At 48.8% G+C, this 19,440-nt stretch overlaps 1 long non-coding RNA gene and 1 other non-coding gene across 4 annotated transcripts; both read right to left on the bottom strand.

Moving 5' to 3' along the window:
* Window positions 1–1,541: 1,541 nt before the first annotated feature.
* On the bottom strand, window positions 1,542–5,383 carry FAUP4 (uncharacterized). Its single transcript, XR_003235803.2, has 3 exons — window positions 5,273–5,383; window positions 4,906–5,102; window positions 1,542–4,808 (listed from the first exon to the last, which is right to left on the bottom strand). It is a non-coding gene; the product is annotated as an uncharacterized FAUP4 (transcript).
* A 6,363-nt stretch (window positions 5,384–11,746) lies between these two features.
* On the bottom strand, window positions 11,747–19,094 carry LOC112923973 (uncharacterized). Of its 3 annotated transcripts, none has more exons than XR_012001875.1 (3): window positions 18,958–19,094; window positions 17,272–17,851; window positions 11,747–17,044 (listed from the first exon to the last, which is right to left on the bottom strand). It is a non-coding gene; the product is annotated as an uncharacterized lncRNA (long non-coding RNA). The 3 variants fall into 3 exon arrangements; XR_003235805.2 differs by having other exon boundaries at window positions 17,670–17,851; XR_012001876.1 differs by lacking the exon at window positions 17,272–17,851 and having other exon boundaries at window positions 18,958–19,082.
* Between the last annotated feature and the right edge of the window lie 346 nt (window positions 19,095–19,440).

Below are 19,440 nucleotides of genomic sequence, written 5' to 3'. Positions count from 1 at the left end.
AGGGACAAGATGACCAGCTCAAGGTCATGGAATGAACAAATGACAGAACCAGCCTACACTCAAGAGTAGGATCTTGCACATGACATGTTGTTGACAAGTATTTGTTGAATGGGCCCAATTATTTTTTTCTGTTGTCAAGTTAGGTTATAGTTGAAGTACAATAGCGATGAGTTATAACCAGTTATTATACACATAATGACAATCTTATGACTAATTAAATGCTGTGGGTCCCAGAGGCCTCTCCTTTCCATTAAGTGACTTGCTGACCCAAGGAAAGGCAAAGGCCTGTGTATGTGGACATTTGTTCTCTTTGTAGCCCAGAATCCAAATATGCTTATTTGAGGGGAATCCCAAGAGAGATAAGAAATAGGACCTGTATCAATCAGGGTCCAATCAGAAGAAACCATACAAGAATTTAAACAGTGATTTAATATAAAAATTATGAACTGTCTGGTAAGAATTCTTTTGGCGGGGGAGGGCAGCCCAGCCCGGGTGGCTCAGCAATTTAGCACCGCTTTCAGCCCAGGGTGTGATCCTGGAGACCTGGGATCAAGTCCCACGTCAGGCTCCCTCCATGGAGCCTGCTTCTCCCTCTGCCTGTGTCTCTGCCTCTCTCTCTCTGTGTCTCTCATGAATAAATGAATAAAATCTTTTTTTTTTTTTTTAAAGAACGTGGTTTGGATTTCAGGGCATGGTTCAGATTTATGAAATACATACAGAATAAATATCGAGAAATTATTGCCGAATGGCAGAATTTGCTGGAAATCACCCCTTTAGGATACTGGGGAAAGCTGTTCATGGGAAAGTGTCTCACCAGAAGGATTTCATTATAAAACTGCCTATAGAAGTAAGCCAGGGAAAGCTGCTGGCCCTGGGTGCTGCTGACTGCTGGGCACTGCAGGGGATTGGTGCTAGAGAAGCCATCTGTACTGCAGGAGTTGGCAAATGAGCAAACCAGGAAGGAAACCTCCTTCTTTTTGCAGCGTGTCTCCAGTGCCCTCCACTGACTAAGCTCCACATCATGCCTGCTGTCAAAGGAAAGATATTTAAAGGGCCCAGATCCATTTTTGAAGAGCAGACAATGAAGAATGAATTTGGAGCTGAGAAGCAATAAATTGATAACTAGCACAACCTGGCTCAAACATTATCCACAGAAATTCTACAGCTCAGACATTTTGCTCAAGGCAGCAAATGACAGTTTTTCCATGGCTTGAGAAAAACAGAAAAACAAAAACTAATTATGGTAACCAGCTCCATTAGGCAGAAGTCTCAAACTAAAGTTGGGTAGCCAAGTGAGATACAAAAGCAAGCAAAATAGGCTTGGTACATAAAAAATCAAATGCCAGGAGGAGGAAAAAACATCTAAACTTTTTTAAAAATTTTATTCATGAGAGACACACAGAGAGAGGCAGAGACACAGGCAGAGGGAGAAGCAGGCTCCCTGTAAGGAGCCTGATGTGGGACTCAATCCCAGATCCCAGGATCACACCCTGAGCCAAAGGCAGACACTTAACCACTGAGCTACCCAGGCGTCCCTAAACTTTTTTTTTTTTTTTTAATTGAACCACAGTGCAGGCATGTAACATATAAACTTTATGATGTTGGATATTTCAAAATAAAAAATTTAAAACACACACTGAAAAATAGAAATCTTTAATTAGGGATCCCTGGGTGGCGCAGCGATTTGGCGCCTGCCTTTGGCCCAGGGCGCGATCCTGGAGATCTGGGATCGAATCCCACGTCGGGCTCCCGGTGCATGGAGCCTGCTTCTCTCTCTGCCTACGTCTCTGCCTCTCTCTCTCTCTCTCTCTCTCTCTCTCTGTGTGACTATCATAAATAAATAAAAATTAAAAAAAAAAAAAGAAATCTTTAATTATTAAAATTTTTGTTCATAATCTGTTATTTCTTTGACTTAGAACCAGAAACCTGACACCTGTTTTTCTGTACCAAGATGTCCATGTCTGGTCTCATATTTCGAGTTGCAATGTATAGAACTGAATGTAATCTTGTATCCTTTAAGGAGCAAAATTTAGTTTTACTCAATTTCATAACAGAAAACAGTTGTTCACAAACATAGGTGCTTCCAAGCATGGACAGAATCTTTGCACAATGGTTTCTATATCTAGGGTAACTTTTGCTGAGGTATTTGTAGAATTCTGGTATTCCAATGTCATCATATTTATGGTTTTTTTTTAAAGATTTTATTTATTTATCCATGAGAGACACAGAGAGAAAGAAAGGCAGAGATACAGGCAGAGGGAGAAGCAGGCTCCCCACAAGGAGCCTGATGCGGGACTCAATCCCGGACCCCAGGATCTCGCCCTGAGCCGAAGGCAGATGCTCAACCGCTGAGCCACTCAGGTGTCCCCATATTTAGTTTTTAATACGGTATTACCCTGTAGTTCAATAACTTCCATTTGTGATTCTTCATTAACACTGTTAATGTTAATTGAGAAAGGTGAGCTAAACGATATGAGTTCATTTTCATAATGTTTGAAGTCAAAGAACCTTTTTTGGAATTCAATTTTTGGCTCCACAATTTTGGGGACATAGATTAAGCCATCACTCTCATTTCCTAAAATTGATTTCAGTGTAGGAAACTGAGCCAGATTATTTACAGCCAAATGAGTTTCCCAAAGACTCAATTTTGCTGGGAAAGAGCAAACTGAATCATAACATTTGTGTCAGCACTTGTGAACGTCTTTGCAGAGAAATATTCAAAGTGTTTAGGTGGTTTGTAATGTCAGCCAAAAAGTCCAGGTCTCTGATCCAGTCTTCACTAGTGAGCTGGGAAAAGGGTTTTCCCTTGGAAGACATGAATAAATTTATCTCTTTTATTAATTCCAAAAATGTCTTCAATACCATGCCATGAGAAAGCCACCTTACCCTTTGTATAAAAGATTACCAGATTGTGCATCCAGTTCCTCAAGCAAAGCACTGAACTGCCTGTGGTTGGAGCCACGAGTACGTATCCAGTTCACTGTGTTAATCACTATATCCATGACATGTTCTAATTTTAACTTTTTAGTACAAAACAATTCTTGGTGAGTAATGCAGTGAATAGACTTAAGTTCTGCATCTTTGAAAAACTTTTTGACCTTGGATTTAAGTTTTGCAACACATCCAGTGTTATCACAGACCATTGCAGGAGCACGATCTGTGGTTACACTTACTAGTTTGACCAGTCAACATTAATCTTTTCAAGACTTTTCTCAATATAGGGGATCCCTGGGTGGCGCGGCGGTTTGGCGCCTGCCTTTGGCCCAGGGCGCAATCCTAGAGTCCAGGGATCGAATCCCACGTCGGGCTCCCGGTGCATGGAGCCTGCTTATCCCTCTGCCTGTGTCTCTGCCTCTGTCTCTCTCTGTGTGACTATCATAAATAAATAAAAATAAATTAAAAAAAGACTTTTCTCAATATATAAAAAGAAGTCATTTTCAGATGTTGGGTCTGTCATGGGCACCATGTCCAAAAGTTCTTCAGTGATGTCAAAATTCTCATCAACACCCCAGATAAATATAATTAACTGGCTTGTATTATTTATGTATGTGCTGTCATCAACTGCAATAGAAAATGTCACAAATGATTTCACTTTTTCTTGCAACTTATCCTGTAAGTTCTCAGCCATATCTTTTACTCAATGAGCAACAGTGTTTCCACTTAGATTTTTATGTTTGCAAATGCTTGTTTCTGCTCTGGACACATGATTTCTGCTGCACTCAACAGACAGTCTTTGATAAACTCACCATCTATAAAAGGTTTTGATGCCCAGGCAATTTTTTCATTTATGACATAACTGCATTTCACAGCAGCATCATTTACCTTATTTGTATTTGATGATAAATGCAGAAGAAAGTTTAGTACTCTTTTTAGTTCATTAAGGTTTTTTTTTTTAAGATTTTATTTATTTATTCATGAAAAAGAGAGAGGGGCAGAGACATAGGCAGAGGGAGAAGCAGGCTCCATGCAGAAAGCCCGATGTGGGACTCGATCCCAGGATCCCGGGATCATGACCTGAGCCGAAGGCAGATGCTCAACCACTCAGCCATCCACGCGTCCCTTTAGTTTTTCATTACACATCTTTTCCATATACCAATCAAGATTCTTACTATGGTTTGTTTCATAATGGTGTCTTAAGTTGTTTTCTTTTGATACAAGTCTGGTTACATACTAAACACATAGGACTATTCTTAACTTCCACAAAGAAATATGCTGGTTCCCACTTTTCTTGAAACATGCAGCGCTCTTGATCCATTTTTCGTTTTCCCACTTTGACAGAGACATAGGTACAAAAAGAGAGTTCACTTCTCTTTACTGTAAGAGAAACAACAGTTCAAGCCTGATGATAAATGGTAACTGATACTGGTTTGGAGGAGTGGAGGAGGGAGGAGTGGAAACTGCAGCAAACTGTAAAACCTTCCAAAGGGAGCAGCCATTACTCAGCTGGGGTGGACTCTTCGTATGTGGGAACGCAGGCCCACTGTCACCAGATCTTCCTAATTTTTGAAGCAAAAGCAGATACCGTACTTTAACACAAAATCAGCCTGTTTTTAGATATTGTAAATTAAAGCAAAAAATATTAGATACTGTGAAAGGCAAACAAATAAGTCTAAGGATTGTAAACAGCCCCGTGGCAGCAGTTAGGCCTCTGTAGCCCCAGTCACCTCCTAGCATGCGGCCAACCATCTCCAGGGTCGCCAGAGCTTCTACCCCACACTGACCCAGGATGGCTTCATCCGCAGGGGAGAACCTGCCAGAAGCACGACTTTATCCTCAGTGGTGTGGCCCTCCAGGGAGGCTACATGGGTCTAGGGAAGAAAAGGAGAGTCAAGAGTGTTGTCTGAGGAAATCACAGGAAGCCAGGCAAAGGCACACGGTTAGGGAAGCTCAGGGATACACTATTACCTTTGCCTTGATGTGAGCAAAGGCCTCCAGACCAGTCACGTCAAGAGTGTGCAGCTCCCAGGCACGGACGAGGAGCTGCATGTCAGTGACTTGCGGGCAGAGAAGAGTGAAGCCGCAGATGGGAGACGCAGGGAGAGGGGTGTGGGAGTCCAGGGCAGTTCGTGGCGCCACAGAACACTTGTGCGCGGGACAGCATCCTAGGGGAATGGGGTGCGGGCAGAGCTAGCCAGAGCCCGCAGTGAGGACATGCACCGGGAGGGGGGCGGCCCTCCCGCGAGCCCGGGCCCAGGCCCTGCTCCCCAGTTCCCAGTCCCCACGCTGCCCCCCGTCCCTCAGGCATCAGGTTTCCGCTCTACACCTGTGTTACCTGGGACACAGCCTCGCGCCGCCGTAACCGTGGAAACGGAAGCCAGAGGCAACGCACCGAGGCACTAACTCCCCCGCTACCCTGGGCGCGTTGCGCCACTGCCCGCCCCCCGCCTCCTCCCCCCCCCCCTCCCCCCCCCCCCCCCCGCCTCCTCTCCCCCGCCTCCTCTCCCCCGCCTGCCCCCGCTTCCTCTCCCCCGCCTGCCCCCCCGCCTCCTCTCCCCCGCCTGCCCCCGCTTCCTCTCCCCCGCCTGCCCCCCCGCCTCCTCTCCCCCTCCTCCCCCCCCCCGCCTCCTCTCCCCCTCCTCCTCTCCCCCTCCTCCCCCCTCTTCCCCCCGCCTCCTCTCCCCCTCCTCCTCTCCCCCTCCTCCCCCCGCCTCCTCTCCCCCTCCTCCCCCCTCCTCCCCCCGCCTCCTCTCCTGCCTCCTCCCCCCGCCTCCTCCCCCCCGCCTCCTCTCCCCTGCCTCCTCTCCCCCGCCTCCTCTCCTGCCTCCTCCCCCCGCCTCCTCTCCCCCTCCTCCCCCGCCTGCCCCCCGCCTCCTCTCCCCCTCCTCCCCCCCGCCTCCTCTCCCCCTCCTCCTCTCCCCCTCCTCCCCCCTCTTCCCCCCCCCCGCCTCCTCTCCCCCTCCTCCTCTCCCCCTCCTCCCCCCGCCTCCTCTCCCCCTCCTCCCCCCTCCTCCCCCCGCCTCCTCTCCCCCTCCTCCCCCCGCCTCCTCCCCCCGCCTCCTCTCCCCCGCCTCCTCTCCCCCTCCTCCGGAGGCTGCAGGCCAGAAAGCCGTGTCCGTGCTGAAGGCACCTTTCGCGATGCTGAGACGCAGGCTCTCTGCACCCTGGGGGACCGGGCAGATGATGGCGGCCCCTTAGCCTGACACTCAGAAGTCCAGCTATTTGTCCGGACGACCTCTGAGCTAGGCGTCCCCCGCTAGAACTTCGGTTTTCTCATTAGAGGTGGACATCTGTTTAAGCACAGTGTTAGGGTGCAGAACAAGAGGGGAGGTGGTAAAGAGCGCAAGACGGGGGTGCCTGGCTGCTTCAGTGAGAGGAGCCTGCGACTCTTGATCTCTGGGGTGTGAGTTTGAGCCCCAAGTTGGGTGTAGAGATTACTTAAAATCTTTTTAAAAAGATGGGAGAGAGGGACCACACAACTCTGGGGCTTCATGCGTGGCCAGGATGTAGAGCTCCCACTCAGAGAGGATGAGGCTGGGAGGTCTCAAGTGGCCTCAGCTATAAGGAACTGCATGTTCAGTTGGACACCCTCTTTTCTTAGACTGGGGGCAGGGTGTAGACTGAATGGGACTGCCAACCTACTCTGTGTTCGCAAGCCTTTATTCCATTGTAACCCTCAGGCCTCATCCAGCAGTAGAATGTTGTGCTGGAAAGAAATACTCAGGGATCCCTGGGTGGCGCAATGGTTTGGCGCCTGCCTTTGGCCCAGGGTGCGATCCTGGAGACCCAGGATCGAATCCCACATCGGGCTCCCGGTGCATGGAGCCTGCTTCTCCCTCTGCCTGTGTCTCTGCCCCTCTCTCTCTGTCTGTGACTATCATAAATAAAAAAAAAAAAAAAAAAAAGGAAAGAAATACTCAAAGAGGATTCTTTTTTTTTTTTTTTTAAGATTTTATTTATTTATTTGAGAGCACACAAACCGTGGGGAAGGGCAGAGGGAGAAGCAGAGCTGGACATGGGACTCCATCCCAGGACCCTGAACCAAAGGCAGAAGCTGAGCTGACTAAGCCAGCCAGGCGCTGGCTCAAAGAGAATCTTTAAGGTAGAATAGTTATATCCTAGAGTGTAGGAAAAAAACCTGTCTGAATCCCAACTGAGAATTTATCCTTGGGGCTTGACTCTTCTGTGAAACTGGTAATATTGTCTTGCAGGATCGCAGGAAATATGTAGGACTCTCACTTAGCATGGTATTGGGTATGTCTGCATAAAACCAAAACCAGGAAAAGCCTGTATTAGAAAGGTAGACTTTTTTAAATATTGAAAACTTTTTTTTTTTTTTAAATATTGAAAACTTTTGATCTTGGCCTGGTATAATGGTTCAGACTTTGGAACCAGACTGAATTCAGATCCTAGCTCCACGGTTTACAATCTCTATGACCATGGGCAAATCACATAATCTTTACTTCAGAGTAGGGGAATAGTAGAACCCACCACTCATATGAGAATTTATAAGGCATTTAGAACAGTGTCTGGCATCGGATAAATGAAACAAATTATTGTTAATAAATAAAATATACCATGGTAGGACGCCTGGGTGGCTCAGCTATTGGGCGCCTGCCTTCAGCTCAGGTCATGATCCTGGGATCTGCGATCGAGCCCCGCATCGGGCTCCCGGGGCAAGGAGAGCAAGGACTCTGCTTCTCCCTCTGCCTGTGTCTCTGCCCCCTCCCTCACTCTGTCTCTCATGAATAAATAAATAAATCTTTAAAATATATATATATACCATGTTAAGTTAGACTTGTGATCCAAACATTTTTTCATGACTCTTCAAACACAACTCACTTGAGCCTCACAGATAGAAGCAGACACATCAGAGGCCAGCCCTCCTAGCCTTGTAACCCAGTAGTCTAGACTCCTGGTCTTTGCTTCTGCTTTGCTCCCTACCTGGGATGTTCTTTCACTTGTTGAGTTTCTGCCCAACCTTGGAATCCAGTGGCTGCGAGGAAGATGGTGGTTTCTTTGCTTCAGACACAGAGCCAGGGCTGCCTAGTTACCCTAACATGCTGGAGTCTGTGGCTGAGTGCTAGTTTGTGGAGTTCCTGCTACCCCCAGAAGCATCCCAAAGCCCCCAAAGCATGCACAATGTTTAATTTTTTAAGATTTTATTTATTTATTCATGAAAGACACAGAGAGAGACAGGCAGAGGGAGAAGCAGGCTTCCAGTGAGGAGCCCAATGCAGGACTCGATCCCAGGACCCCCGGGCTCATGACCTGAGCTGAAGGCAGACTCTCAACCACTGAGCCACCCAGGTACGCCCACAATGTTTCATTTTGAGTGGCTGGTACCTCTATCCACCTTCCTGTGGTTTGCCTGGTGAAAATGGGACCTGTGAGGAAATCCCCCAGGGCAGGCATCTGCCTCAGGTCCTCAGTAGTGGCCAGAAGTAGAGCCCATGCAAACACCATTGGATGCCTACAGGGCTTTCCCAGATGGGAAAAAGTGAAGGATAGAGAAGACCTAGGGGTTGGATTCCCCCAGCAGGCCTGTGTTCTTTGCATTGCTTCCCAATCTCATTCCTCCTTGTGGTTTCTAATTCTTTTTTTAAAAAATTTTTAAAATGTTTATTTATTTATGATAGTCACATCACACAGAGAGAGAGGCAGAGACATAGGCAGAGGGAGAAGCAGGCTCCATGCACTGGGAGCCCGACGTGGGATTCGATCCTGGGTCTCCAGGATCGTGTCCTGGGCCAAAGGCAGGCACTAAACCGCTGCGCCACCCACGGATCCCCTGTGTGGGATCTAATTCAAGAACATGTGGCATAATGAGAACACAGGATTAGGAGTCAGTGGATTAGGTTTGATTTTGGCCTTGCCATATGCTGCTGGTGTTGATCAGCCTTTCCCAACCTCAGTTTCAACAAAATAGGGATGACACTACATCTGACCTCCAAGGGCTGTTAAGATAAAATGAAGGTGCACAAAAATCACTTAGAACTCTGTTCCTGGGATCCCTGGGTGGCTCAGCGGTTTAGCGCCTGCCTTTGGCCCAGGGTGTGATCCTGGAGTCCTGGGATCGAGTCCCACGTCAGGCTCCCTGCATGGAGCCTGCTTCTCCCTCTGCCTGTGTCTCTGCCTCTCTCTCTCTCTCTGTGACTATCATAAATAAATTAAAAAATTAAAAAAAAAAAAAAAAAAAAAAAAGAACAGGGCAGCCCCCATGGCGCAGCGGTTTAGCGCCTCCTGCAGCCCAGGGCATGATCCTGGAGACCCTGGATCGAGTCCCACGTCAGGCTCTCTGCATGGAGCCTGCTTCTCCCTCTGCCTGTGTCTCTGCCTCTCTCTCTCTCTCTGCATCTCTATGAATAAATAAATAAAATCTTTAAAAAAAAAAAAAGAACTCTGTTCCTTTGTTTCAATTGATCCGAGTCTCCCAGCCTAAGAAAGGGAGAGAGCATCCTCAGAGGGTCATCTACAGCACCCCCAGCAGCTGTAGCCTTGGTTTTTTCATTTATACATTGATTTTTTTCTTTTTTCTTTTTTCCTTTTTTTTATTTATTCATGAAAGACACAGAGGAGAGAGAGGCAGAGACACAGGCAGAGGGAGAAGCAGGCTCCATGCAGGGAGCCCGATGTGGGACTTGATCCCAGGACTCCAGGATCATGCCCCAGGCCAAAGGCAGGTGCCAAACCACGGAGCCACCCAGGGATTCCCTTGATTTCTTTATTTATACCAGAGGTACTTTTAGAGCACTTAGTGCCAGGCCCTGTGCTGGACGTTGGTGACCTAGCTTGTCCTGGCTCTAAACTAATGGAAAGGGGAAGCTCTTGACCTGGAATCTGGAGGTGGTGTGGTTGTTTGATGCTACTCGTCTGCAGACTGTTTGAGGAAACATCCTCAGCTGTGGGGAGATGAAGCCTCAGAATTGGTTTATCATCCACACCTTTTGCAGAACCCCCACTCACCCAACCGGCATGCCCTTCTCTGTAAGGTGCTTCCAGATGCGCATCACCCACCCTGTCTGCAACACCACCTGCATCAAGCTCCAGATAAGGAGAGACCTCTAGTCAGTGGGTTAAGCGAGTCAGACTTCTGGTCTCTGCCTTTTCAGGGCTAAGAGGGTGGGAGCCCAGAAGGCTGATCTATCCTTCCTGTCCTGTAGAGAGATGAGCACCTGGCTGCGACCGGCTGACCTCCTTCCTTCTGGATGTGGAGGGCTTCCCGTGATGGTGACCATCACCCAGATCAACGAGGTGAAGGGAGACCATGCTGACCAAGGGCAGTTACATTTTGGCTCCTAGAGAAGAGCTTCTGGGGGCAGCCCAGCTGGCTCAGCGCTTGGGCGTCTGCCTTTGGCTCAGGGCATGATCCTGGAGTCCTGGGATCGAGTCCCACATCGGGCTCCCTGCATGGAGCTTGCTTCTCCCTCTGCCTGTGTCTCTGCCTCTCTCTCTCTGTCTCTCATGAATAAATAAAATATTACAAAATAAAAAAAAAAGAGCTTCTGAAGTTTGGTCAAGCAGCGTACGTGACAATGTTTCCTACACTACAAACAAGCTTTAGTGGTGATGGGAAAAGCAGAGTCTCAGAGCTGGAGAGAGGTACTAGAATTGTGATTCAGGGAACACAGTGGGATCCTTGGGACCAATTCCTGCCCTGAAAGGGGGAGGTATGGGAGCTTGCAGAGGTATCAGCAGTGGGAGGGAAGATAGGGCCAGGGTCAACAGCTAAGTGCCTTCAAGGAGAGAAGTCTGAGACCTACCAGGAGCAGCCAAGTGAGGGATATGATGGCTGCTGGCACCCCTCTGGTTCCTTCTTGCTTCACAGTCTGGATGGGGCCACTGGCTGCTCTGCCTGGTGGGAGTATATATCCTAACACAACTCAAGCAGAAGGCAAATTAAGGCTCTGGAAGTGGGTATGGTGCCCGGAGGGGGTGAGCCTCAAATCTCTCCCTCCTAGGCCACTTTGTCCTTGTGATCTCACTCCTGTAAGCAGGTGCCCTGCTTTGTGCCAGGCAGGGCAGTGTTGGGTCCTACAGAGCTGGCCCAGGGCTGGGCTTGAAGGATGGTACTGCCCTCAGCCCCCAAGTGGAAGGGCTCCAGGGCAGGGGATCCACCATGGATTGTCCCCTCCGAACCCCCAGCCCCCATCTCTTCCACTTCAGATCCTCTTTCTCCAGCTCAGCATAGCAGCCACGAATGTTTCTCAGGACCTGTGGGCTAGTGCCTGATACAGGGAAGATGAAGAGCAGTTCTGGGGGACCCAGTGCAAGCATGTTCACCTTTCATAGCTACTCTGGCCTCAGCTCAGATCCACGTGGTGTGTGACCTTCCAGCTGGGTGAAACTAAGGAGTGTGTCTTTTTTTTATTTTTTTATTTTTTTAGGAGTATGTCCTTTTTTCTTGTCTTCCTCTTCCAAGGCAGAAGAGGACAAGCCACCCAAGCACAGAGGAGGACCATGCAGGCAAGAAGGTGCTGGCGCTTCAGCTTCCCACCCTGTGCTTACAATGTCATTATCTGGGTATAAGAGGGGATGAAGAGCTGACACATGCTACATGGATGAACCACCTTTTTTTTTTTTTTTTTAAGATTTTATTTATTTATTCATGGGACAGAGAGACAGGGAGGCAGAGACAATAGAAGGAAAAGCATGTTCTATGCAGGAAGCCTGATGTGGGATTAGATCCTGGACCCGGGATCATGTCCTGAGCTGAAGGCAGATGCTCAACCGAGGAGCCACCCGGCGTCCCTATGTGGATGAACCTTGCAAACATGCTAAGTGAAGGAAGCCAGACACAAAAGGACAATTATTTTATTACTTATTTTTATTAATGAAAGGAAAATGTTACTTTTTTCTTTCGTTAAGATAGAAGGGCGTGGGATGCACCCTCTCTGCCTGTGTCTCTGCCTCTCTCTCTCTGTGACTATCATAAATAAAATAAAATTCTTTTAAAAAAAGATTTTATTTACTTATTCATGAGACAGAGAGGCAGAGACACAGGCAGAGGGAGGAGAAGCAGGCTCCATGCACTGGGAGCCCGACGTGGGATTCGATCCGGGGTCTCCAGGATCGCGCCCTTGGCCAAAGGAAGGCACCAAACCGCTGCGCCACCCAGGGATCCCAGTAAATAAAATCTTAAAGGAGTAAATTAGAGGTTACCAGGGGATGTGGGAGCGGGAAATGGGAGCAGCGCCTAATGGACATGGTTCTTGCTGTGGGGTGATAAAAGGGGCCAGGAAATAGTGGTGAGGGTTGCACATCATGAATGTAACGAATCACACACTTAAATGCCACGAATCACACACTTAAAATGGTTAAATGGCAGATTTTACATTGTGTGTGTTCACAGTAAATTTTTTTAAAGATGTATTTATTTGGGCAGCCCGGATAAGTCAGAGGTTTAGCACTGCCTTTGGCCCAGGGTGTGATCCTGGAGACCTGGGATAGAGTCCCACGTTGGGCTCCCTGCATGGAGCCTACTTATCCCTCGGCCTGTGTCTCTGCCTCTCTCTCTCTCATGAATAAATAAATAAAATCTTTAAAAAAATTTTTATTTGAAGTGGGGGAGGGGAAGAGGGAGAGGGAGAGAATCTCAGACTCCTCGCTGAGCATGAAGTCGGACATGGGGCTCAATCTCAGGACCTAAGTTTATGACCTGAGCCAAAATCAACAGTCAGATGCTTAGGGATCTCGGTAGCTCAGTGGTTAAGCGTCTGCCTTCCGCTCAGGGCATGATCCTGGAGTCCTGGGATTGAGTCCCACATCGAGCTTCCTGCAGGGAGCCTGCTTCTCCCTCTGCCTGTGTCTCTGCTTCTCTCTCTGTCTCTCATGAATAAATAAAGTCTTAAAAAATAAGAGTCAGATGCTTAACCAACTGAGCCACCCAAGTGCCCCTGTCCATAGCCATTTTTTAATACCTTCCATGTGGCAGTTCATAAATGTTATCCCTAATTTTTCCCACAATCCTGCAAGGTAGGTACAATTGATTCCATTTTAGAAATGGGGAAACTGAGTCTCACGTCCATGGTCTTTGCCATATATTGGCTTCTCCCTTTCACTCCTGGGCCTCCTGCCTTTACTTATGCATGATCATTATAAGCCTGTCAGTTCCTAGCAGTGGGTTGATCATGTCTGAGGACAACAGGTCCAGAAGCTTTTTCTGGCCCATGTGGCTGTTCCACTTCAGACAGACAGGCACCTCTGTGGACATTATGAGCTTAGTGCCTGGGCCTGGCTGCTCAGGACACAACAGGCCACCCACAAAGACTTCATCCTCTTGCTGCCTCCTCTCACCACCTCTGCCAGAAACATCAGATCCAGAGGACAATTTTCCATCACCAAAACTTGCCACGGGGCCGTGGGACTGCAGATGATGGCAAACCCACCATCACTCTCCTTTGGAAGGGCCCAAGTCAAGGTCCCTTATTTTTTCTAAGAATTTTTTTGGGAGGCACCTAGCTGGCTCAGTTGGTGGAAGGTACAACTCTTGATCTCAGGGTTGTGAGTTTGAGCCTCACACTGGGTGTAGAGATTACTTAAAAATCTTATTATTATTTTTTTTTAATTAAGTAAACTCTGCCCTCAGTGTGGTGCTCGAACTCACAACCCTGAGATCAAGAGTTATCTGTCCCACCGACTGAACCAGCCCGGTGCCTGGCAAGGTCCCTTAAGAGGTTCTCTTAACTAAAGCTGAGCAGCTTCCTGCCCTTCCGTGGGTCCCGATTCTCCCCCCTCTGCCCTGCACACAGTATTTCCCTCAGGCTTGTCCAGGTTTGGTGTCCCCTCCAGCTCATAGGATCCAAGATATCTGGAGAGGACCTGTCTTATCATGTGACCTGAGTTTGGGCTGAGACCAGGATGTGGTACTCTAAACAGGCTCTGAGAGGTCGGGGAGCCCCCAGCCTGCCTTGCCTCCTAGGTCAACTTTGCTCACCCCCCCTTCTGCTTCCAGTGTTCCTGATGAGATGGGCTGTGGAAGGAAGAGATTATCTCAGTGACAGCAGGGGTTCCCGGGAAACAGGGGCTCAGGCTGGAGACAAGGCAGCCCAGTTCTAAGGTGCAGACAGCATCAGCATCATGGACAGTGAAATGGGTTGTGATCTTCTGACCTTTTTGGGGATGTAGGGGAGAGATAGGGGAGGCTGGCCAAAGCTGGGAGAGAGGCAAAAGGAATCCCAGAGACAGAGAGGTCGCAGCTCCTGTGAGCTTGCATGGAACTTGCTTAGGATCATAGCACACTGCCATTGCTGGGTCCTGAACCGGGGGGGGGGGGGGGGGGGGGTCTCCTGGGACCCATCCTCCAGGTCCCAGGCACCTGGAGAGTGCAGTCTAACACCCCTCAGTGACCACCCTGGCACCAGAGTCAGGTAGTTGGCCCCTCCCTTCTGCTTCCCCAAGGCTAGTCCACACCCTGACCTGCCTGCCCAGAGCTCTGCCTCTGACCTCATCCACTCTGCCCTCCCAGAAGAGCTGTCCTGGTCCTTGGAGGTGGAGGGCAGTGGTGAGTTGGTCCTGGGAGCCTCAGATGGAAGAGGCCAGGTGGAGAGCACACCCTGAGGAAGTGGTCACTCCAGGTGGGCCCCTCAGCCTTGTGGTTCAGAGCCCCTAAGCTCCCTTCCTCTCAAAGGGACTGATCCATCTTTTGCATGTGGCTCAGGGCAGGGAGAGAGCAGCGGGAGCCCCTGAAGGCTGGCTCCAGCCCTCCAAAGGGGTGAGCGAGGGGACTGTGGAGGGAGGCCCAGGTGCCCTGGCCCTCATGCCTCCCTCAGGACCACAGAGCGGAGAGCAGGAAGGAAGCAGGGACGCCACAGGGACTTGAACCCTGGCCCAGCAGCGCTGGGCGTGCCACCACCAGCATCTTTTGCTTTTTCCTCCTTGTTTTCGCACAGACTCAAAGGTGAAAAGCAAAACCTGAATGTGGCCATGAGCCTCATCCAGTAAAAGAAACACCTGCGGCGGCTCCACACCTCCCTCCTTCCCTCCCAGGCTCAGCCTTTCTTACCCTGAGGGCCCTTTCAAGGTGCAGCCAAGGGGACGAGCATCCCCTGGCTTTATGGCTACACATTTCTTGTTATGCTGGATGCATATCCCAGCTTCAGATCAGGAAGTGAGAGGAAAAACTGAACCACAAATTATGGTCCTGCCTACTCTAGGACAGTGGCAAGCCTTTGTATGTACATGGAAATTTCCAGAAAGATCCTAAGAAACTCGAGAGGCCACCTCTGTGTAGTAGTGCTGGGATGGATAAAGCGAGAGGGATTTAAGTTCCAATTTATACCTTTTCCATGGCTTGAATTTTTAACTCTATGCAGATCACTTTTATATTTGAAGGCAAAAATCTCAAGTTTTTCATCGGAAGAGGAAATCTAAGAACTAGGGGAAAGTTCAAGTACCCTGATCCAGTTCAAATGCCAATGGTCCTCCAAAAGTCTGCTGTGCCCCTGCTGTGTGGGGCCACACAGACTAGCTCACCTGTCTCACCTTCCATCCTCCATCTCTCCACCACTGCCCACTGTGGGGTCCTTCCTGGGAACTGCCACTGCTTGAAAATGAAGTTAGAAGCACAGCACGTCCACCTGCCTCTCATGGGGAGGGGGGATCTGAGTTCCCGAGAGGACGGGTCCAAGTCACCTGGGCCTCAAGAGACAGGAGGAACAGGAAGTCCACCCTGGACCCTTGGTCAGTTTCCCGTCCTGGGCCACGCTCCCAGTCTGCTGCCCACAGCACCTGCCGCTCCCAGGCCAGGCTCTGCCTCAGTGGGCCCACAGCGGGTCCAGTGGAAGCACCCTCACAAGCTCTGCGGTCCTCATCCAGGAGTCCTGGCCTGGGCTCTCATGGAGGGGATGGAGGCGGCTGGACCTCTCCTGTTGACCCTGAGGAGTTCAGTGGCCCCTCCACAGCAGGGTCCAGATGAGAAGCTGAGAGTCTCAGAGAGGCCTGCAACCTGTTCAGGGTCACACAGGTGCATCAGGTCAGGCTGAGAATAGGGTCCTCTGGGACCAGTCCTAAGGAACTAGAGCAGAGCCAGTCCCACCACCCCTTTCTCTCTCTCTCTCTCTCTCTCTCTCTCTCTCTCTCTCTCACACACACTCTCTCTCTCTCTCTCTCTCTCACACCCTCAGGTCTGGGGGGCCACTGGGTGGGCTCAGAGCCAAGCTTCTATCCCCCTCACCCCATCTCCCTATGTGCCCCCCCACACCTCCTAGCTTCCCCCGTGGCCTCCCTTCAGGCTTCAGCCCCCAAACACACCACAGAGCACAGGCACTTACTTACTTACTGCAGCAGGAGAGAGGAAACAGCCATCTAAGTCCCAACCTGAGATGAAGCAACAAGGCTCTGGCCTTAAAAGGCCTCAGAAATGGGGGTGGGGTGGGGTAGGGGTGGTAGTCAAAACATACTCTGTAAGACGAGCAAAGAATGAATTCAACATGTTAGTGACAAAACGCTCGAGATATGTACTTGAAAACCCAGAGTGATCTACAGAGGGAAACATGACGCTGGCAAATGTTAAAATGACTTCAAGGAAGCCCTACGCACTCAGAGTCAAAAACTGTGTTGGCAGGGTAAATGGAGCACATAATCGGCCCTTTCGAACCACCTAGAGGACACAGCAATAAGCAGAGAACCAGGCAACTGCCTGCCCCTTCCCTTGGGCCGGTGGGAAATACACACAAAAAGCAGCCTTGAGGTCTAATTTGCCCAAAGATGTCTGTGACCCTGTAATTTATAATCACAAAATACAAGTGGACAGGGGCAGGCTCACAGCCTGGAATGCCCCCCGCGGGCCTCAACTAGAACAGGTGGATTATTTCAGCATGGGGAACTGTGCCCGTAACCGAGGCTGAAGTGAAAGAAGCAAAATAACTCCCAATCACAACTGTGTAAGATGAACACATATATGAGCAGGAAACAGAAAAGAGATGTAAAAATAGTTTCAAAATTCACCAGCTGAAAATTCCAACACACAGGCACTTCATTCAAATGCAAAGGAGAAGACTGGTTGGGGACAGGGTAGGGTGTAGGTTCCCATCGGCACTGCCAGCATCAAGTGCTCCACACAGCAGGGGCGGCCTGTGCCGCCTGGAATCTCCAAGTACCAGATACACTGCAGCAAAATACATAGAACAAAATTGGTAAGCAGTTGGGTGGGTGCATGGGGACCAGAAGTGGTGGTGGGGGGAATGTCATCACCCTTCTTCTCATTACACAAGGATATATAGTAGGGATTTGGATTGGACCAAAAACCATCTAGAGGGACTGATCCAAAATACAGAACAGGTATTTGACAAATACCTTCTCAAATGCCACAGAACATGTATAAAAAAATCATACCTTAAGCAATGAAGAAAGGGAGCCAGATTCCCTTCACAGCTCAGAGGCTTTGCTCATGCCCTTCTCTCAGCTGGGAATGCTCTTCCTTACAGCTTCACCTACCCTTCAAGTGAGAGCTCAAAGGCCCCGTCCCTGGGTTGGGGCTTTCTCTCTTCACTCAGGCTGTACTCCCTGTGGCTGTTACTGCACTGTGTTCACTCATGATCTGTATAATCACCAGCTGAGACCTGTCCTCCATGGAACAGAGGTGCCAGAGGAAGGCAAGGCCATTCATCTCACTTCCCTGTGTATGTGGAGACCAGCTCAGAATCTGGCCAGCATGGAGGAGGTTGATGGAATAGCTGTTAGACTCTCGGTAGCTCTTCCCTCCCGTGCTCCTGCTAGACTCCAGCTCCTACCTGGCACCTGTACAGCCTCTGAGGTGGTATCAGTAGTCTCCCTTAGAAAGAGTCCACACCCTGGTATCTGAGGCCCTTGTCCACGATCACAGTGGGTGCTGGCCTGAGCAGGAATGACTGCTTCCTGCCACAGCCTCCATCCATTACTGTACGTTGCCTGAAATTCAGCATGCAATGCAAGACTCCAAAAAAAAAAAAAAAAAAAAAGAGTAACAAAACAATGTCCAAAATGACCAAGCAAAGCTGAAGAACTGATAAATTACAACATGAGAGCAGAACTGCTTATTCTATCTAAATCTGCTTCTCGAAAGTCTGTTTCAGATAAAATCCAGGAATAAAAAGTGGAAATTCTTGATAAAAATATTAAAATGCCAAAAAAAAAAAAAAATGTGGGGCAGCCCAGGTGGCTCAGCGGTTTAGTGCCACCTTCAGCCCAGGGTGTGATCCTGGGGGCCTGGGATCTGAGACCCACATCGGGCTTCCTGCATGGAACCTGCTTCTCCCTCTGCCTGTGTCTCTGCACGGCTCCCCCTTGCTCTGTGTCTCTCATGAATAAATAAATCTTTTTTAAAAATGCTCTACACTAATACCTATGAGAATGGCAATTTTCTTAGAAAATTTAATTTTGAAAAACTGACTTATAATGAAATATGGACTAGCATGTAACTCAGAAGAATCTGAAAGTTTTTAGAGATCACCGAATCTCCAAAGAGAAGGGGCAGCCCCAGGCGGTGTTACAGAACACTGTTCTGGGTGAAGGGGGAACTCACTCAGTCTGCCCTGGCGAGGACAAGTGATAGCAGCACCCCTCGCTCCCAGCACCTGGGCCACACAACCTCATTCCAGCTTCACACAAACCACAACTTATGTTCTAGCTCTATTTTTGTCCCCATCTTATTGAGGAAACTGGCTTCAAGGATTTAAGAAATTTGCCAAAGTCATGTGCTAATAAGTGGCAATGCGGGGACCAGAAACCCAGTGGTCCAGCTCAAAGCCTGCTCTTAGCTACCGTTCTTTTTTGTTTTAAAAGATTTAATTTGTTTATTCATGAGAGACACAGAGACATAGGCAGAGAGAAGCAGGCTCCATGCAGGGAGCCCGATGTGGGACTTGATCCCATGATCCCAGGATCATGCCCTGGGCTGAAGGCAGATGCTCAACCACTGAGCCACCCAGGTGTCCCATTAGCCACCACTCATTTTCTTTTTTTTTTTTTTCTTTTTTTTTTTTTAGCCACCACTCTTAATGGTGTCTATGCCTCTCTGAACATCCTGATACCAACACCTACCTGACAGCACCCTTAAGTTGCAGTGGACCTTCTGATTCATTTCTGTGGTGACAGAATAAAGTTCCAGGCCTGGAATGGTTTGTCTCAGAAATCCTAGGAGGGCTTAATATTCCATGATGCAATTAATCATGAGAAAGTGAGAGAAAAACTGGATGCTCATCTAAAAAGATGCAGGAAAGACAGTTGAATAAATTCCATATCTATTACAGACTTAAAAGACAAAACAAAAACTTCTAAGCAATCTACTGACAGATGATCCCAACACAGGTACCAGGTGACATTTGGGGACACTGTATGTGAAAGGTCACACCAGAGTAAGTGATCCCACGTCACACTACAGGATCGGGTCACACTCTTTTCTCTGCTCCCAAACATCAATTATTCACACAATACCTGGAGATTTTTTGCCACATCTGAATATGGCCAGTCCTATTTTTTCCCCTTAATCAAGTTACTTTTAAAAAATAAATTTATAATAAATAA

This window comes from Vulpes vulpes, chromosome 5 (genome assembly GCF_048418805.1).
Source record: "Vulpes vulpes isolate BD-2025 chromosome 5, VulVul3, whole genome shotgun sequence".
Taxonomy (NCBI): Eukaryota; Metazoa; Chordata; class Mammalia; order Carnivora; family Canidae; genus Vulpes; species Vulpes vulpes.
Note: the sequence above shows the minus strand (reverse complement) of the source record. Positions and strands in the feature narration are given on the sequence as shown.